At 50.9% G+C, this 4,676-nt stretch overlaps 1 long non-coding RNA gene across 1 annotated transcript; it reads left to right on the plus strand.

Moving 5' to 3' along the window:
* The first annotated feature begins 3,133 nt into the window (after positions 1-3,133).
* On the plus strand, positions 3,134-4,416 carry LOC109295043. Its single transcript, XR_002096670.1, has 2 exons — positions 3,134-3,234; positions 4,173-4,416. It is a non-coding gene; the product is annotated as an uncharacterized LOC109295043 (long non-coding RNA).
* Positions 4,417-4,676: the final 260 nt, after the last annotated feature.

A 4,676-nucleotide genomic window follows, 5' to 3' on the forward strand; every position in this document is an offset into this window, starting at 1 on the left:
TTCATTGCAGAGCCAACACCACACCCTTGGCTTGGACCTTTTGTGTTTCCCAGCGGTTGTCTCCATGCTCACTGCAAACAGACCTGCGCTTTGTCATGTATTTACCATTAGTGTCTGGGTGGTGTATTTTCGCTGGGACCATTGCAGTGTCTTCCCTGTGTGTCAGCGCCACCCTAACACAAAGCAGCTCTGGATGGCCCAGCAAACTGCCCCTGCAAAATCCATTCATCACAATAACCTGGCACTCACCTGGCTATTGCTCGTACCACAAATAATTCAGCCTCTCATATTCCTGCTAGCTACTCAGACTCACATGACTTGACCCTGTAAGTAAGTTTGCAACATAATGAGCAGTAGTCTCACCTGGCAGCAGGTTTGCTGTCAAAAAGGTGCTGTTTCTGTGCAATATTTTACATGCATTCTTGACCTTTCTGAGGAGTTGCAGTCCTAGTCATACTCCCACTGGAATGTGCTGGATCTCATGCGGTTCTGGGCCTGCCACATGCCATCCCCTCTGGTTTCTCTGCAACACTGCTGACCTGAATAGAAAACCTGGATGCGCCACAGCTGTGACCTGCAGCTCCGTTACAGGTTTTTATTCACGCTGGGACCTGCATGGCTTTATTTGGCCAGAGACTGCAGTTTTCATCCCATGCCATGCTAAAACACAAAAAAGGGCTTGATGAACGGGAATGAGGGAAAAGATTTCCCTTCCCTTCCTGAAGGCAGTCACAAGAGATGGGTCAGGGGTCAAAGGGTAATGCTAGAGCTCATTGGAAATTGGTCTTCGCTGCAGAAAAACAAAACAATTTTAATCGGAAACTGTCAACTTTTCCTCGACAAACTGGAAACCATATGTTTGGTTTGTTTGTCAGAAGCTGGAAACTGGCTTTTCGTTTCTGCTGAAAATTAAAAATAATATTGGTCAAAAACCAACAAGGCATTATGATGAACAATCTGAAATGTTGAAGGAAAGCCCGGGTTCCTACAAAAATTGTTGTTTTGTTAACATTTTAATTTATTTTTTTGGCAGAAAAGGAAATTAGGCGTGGAATCAGCATGTGGCCTGGTTCATACCTGCGTGCTGAGAAGGGCAGTCACGGACTCCAGCAGCTTTTTGTACCTATGTATTGTACAAGGAACTGGTCTGACCTGAGCTGTAAGGGCTTCTCTTCACTTGCAGAGCCAGCTTGGGCTCTTACTTGAATATGTTCAAATGCAAAACCCTCTGGGCTGGGTGCTGTGCTTCTCTACCCCAGAGCCAGCTGGCCCAGCCACAGGTACAAGATAAAGCCAAGAGCTGCTTCCTCTCAGACTGTTAAGCTGCTTGCTTTGGAGAATGGCTGAATCACTCGAGGGCTGCAAGTCCTCCCCTTGCCTTGCCGTAATTCCTCCTTTATGCTGGGATGGACGCAGTTTTCTCCCATAGGTCCCCAGGAGAGAACCACAGAGCTGCTCAGCCTTGCAGCAGCACAAGGAACCACGGGATGCCAATCCTAGAGACGCATACGGGGGGTATGGATGCAGCTTTGCAACCAGGTCCATCTGGGCACGTTTCACTCTGTGGCCTGCTCCACGGTGATGTCTTCCCTATCGAAAAGGCACATATTGACACGTGTTATTTATTGCACTGTAAAAATTAAGAGGAACCCTTGATTTGGCAGACAGGACACGAGCCCAGGAGACATTCTGAAACGGAGACCGACAGGGACTACAAACACTGCTTTGATGCAATGGCTTTTACACAGGGCAAGCGTTCCTCGTTCCCAGTCTAGTGCTGCATCTACAGGCAGCCCTGCCTCCCTCGTGCCTCTGTGCCATCTCCTAGGCCGTATTCTGCAGGACGTGGCCCTGTGGAGCAGAGCAATGCGCTTTCCTGCTCTCTGCTGAGAACGACAGGTCTGTGTGGCAAAGGGAACATTTCCCAAGTCCCAAAGAGCTTGGTTTGGGGGCAGTCAACAGGTTGCAAGGGGAGCTGGTAAAGAATCCCACCCTGGTGACATGGGGGCATTTATACCTGGCAGGAGAAGGGGGAGAGGCCCAATCTGCTCATGTGTATGTGCGTGGGGTGCTCCATGGAGTGGCCACCTGGGCAGGGGAGAACTATACCTGCATTTCCGTGCCCACCTGGACTGGACTCTGGGTGTGAGCCTGTCCTCAGGCAGAGGAAGCTTTCTGGGCAAGATAAGGGCCTGGGAAGTGCAACGAAGACGCTCTGTGCTGCAGCCTTCAAACCAGCCCCCGCTGTGCCATTCTCAGGGCTGTTGAAGCACAGCTTCCTCCTCAGCAGCAAAGAGAAGCCAGGGAGCTGCAGTGAGATACAAGTGCGGTGGGGTGGGCTGGGGGGGAGGGCACAGGAAGCCGGATTAACGGCAGGCACTCATGAAATCTAGGGCAGTCCCATCTGTCAAGCGTCGCCAGTTTGAATCTAGCTGCGGGTGTCTCTACCCCATCCCCCATCCAGCTCTCACGTTATTCAGAAATCCGAGTGGCCTGTCACCCAGGGGTCCCTGTCTTATCTTTCTCGCTAGCACTATTAGGGATATGCAGCGAGGGCTTGGCTGCTGGGCTTGCTTTTTGTGGGGGGACATGGACCGATGGGTGCTTCAGGGAATTCTTATGCAGCCTTCCTTAACCCTCACATGCCTACTGTTTGTACACACTCCCCCCGCCCCTTGCACACACTCGCTGCTGGACACTCAGCTCCCTGGACACAGCAGTTTCGCCAGTGTTCGCAATTTTCTCATATAATGATGCCCCTTAAACCCAAGTGAGGTCCCACATGAGCGTCTCAGCTTGCATTAAGAAACAAGAATGTCTAGATTTCCTAGGTGCAGAGAAAAAGTACAAATCTATGATCTGGGCATGTCCCCGAGAGTCAGAAACCACAGAACAAATGAGACGAGCCCACAGTGAGCTTAGTTATTTTTTAAACTCGCCTGCTGTTCAGCCAAACTTATGATTTAGGCTGGGTCTGACTCATGATTTTTGCCCATTTGGTGTTAGCAGCCTGGGGACGATCACCATCCTCTAGCTTCTGTCCCGTTCGGTAAGAGAAATGGCTGAGTTGTTTCAAAGAGTTTATGTTCGGGGTGCGTGTGTGTGTGTCTGTGAGGCAGAGAGCAGCGTGCCCTTCATGACGGAAGAAGGGCTTGTTGAGGGCAAGTCACAGAGCTGGCAGCTGTGCTGAGGTCTGGACACGGGATGCTCTGCGGGTCCTTCTCTCTGGCGGCAGTGACTTCCATAGTCTAGTTCCATTTCCCATGAACATTGTTTCTCCCGGCTGCCCTTAGCTGTACACGGTGTCAGTGTCCTTGTGATGTGCAGCTCTCATAAAAGTCTGCAATCATGACAGTTTGGACTGGTCCCTTGGAGACCGCTGAATATCACAATGGAGACCTGCACTAGACTCTGCACCCCTTGGGGAGCACCGCACACCAGAGCAGTGGGGTGATGACCATGATGTCCTGTAGTGCTACAAAGACGGGCTGCTGGGCTCCGTGCCACGGGGAGCCCTTTCGGGGTGGAGGGCTTCATTTCTAGACAGAAAGATTTGCTAGACCCTGTATGGTAGAGGCATGAGTAAGTCACAGGCAGCCTGTAAAAGGGGTTGGAGCGCTTGCCACATAAGTAAGTCACAGAGATCATGTAAGAGAGGTTAGAAGGCTGACCACATAAATCCTGTCAATGAGCCTAGCAGCCTAACCACTTAGGTAAGGCGTCGAGAGAATCTAAGAAACTGTAGAGGGCTGACCACATAAATAAAATCCATTCGAGGGGCTAGAGCGCCGACCATAGAGGGACTTTAAGGATGGGTAGAGCACCAACCACCCTCAAGATGCTCTAGGACGGTGGGTCTCAACTTTTTTTGTACCAGGACCCATTACTAAACATCCATGCCCAGTCCCGACCCAGTGCCCCTCACTCCCAACCCACTGACCTCCCCCCCACACCAAGGTTTGGGATAGGGGGTGGGTGTGTGGGACATGGGAGGACCCCAAGCAGCCCCTTGCAGGGTGGATCTCTTCCAGCCTGCAAGGGGAAAGCCAGTTTCCCCACGTCTTTCTCCTTTAAAGGAAAAATCCATTTTTAAAGTTTGTTGAGCCACGTTTAAAGTTTGTCTGCCATCCTTTCACCTATTCTTGCGACCCACTTCTGGGTTTGACCCACAGGCTGGGAAATGCTGCTGGAGGAGAGGCTAGAGTATGCTTGAACCATAGAGGAGCATTGCAAAGGGCTAGGATGCCGACCACATGAATAAGCCCCAGAGAGGGCTGCAGTATGGACCACAAACCATGAGAGAGGCCAGAGCACTGACCCTTTAGCTAGGGCAGTTACAGTGGAAAGCCAAAAATGGAAACAAGCAAAAAGCAGCGCTGACATCTGGCCATTTAAATCATACCTGCTTGAAATGTTCATGTTTTTCCTGTGCAAAATGTGCGCGTGTGTGTGAAAAAGGGGGAGGGGGGGAGGGCATTTTTCAGCAGATTCACATACTCCAAGCACCTGGTGACCTTGGTTTAGCTTCACAGCCACCAGACATCTTATCTCCACATCGCATTTAGCTCTGAGCACAAAACCATTTTGGCTTCCCCCCGCATTCACAGGCTCGGGGACCGACAACATGGTGTTACTTCACCAGACGAGCTAATTTGTGTGCCTTCCTCTTGCCATAA

The sequence above is a fragment of the Gavialis gangeticus genome, unplaced genomic scaffold (genome assembly GCF_001723915.1).
Source record: "Gavialis gangeticus isolate Ggan-Ray unplaced genomic scaffold, GavGan_comp1, whole genome shotgun sequence".
NCBI classification, from domain to species: domain Eukaryota; kingdom Metazoa; phylum Chordata; order Crocodylia; family Gavialidae; genus Gavialis; species Gavialis gangeticus.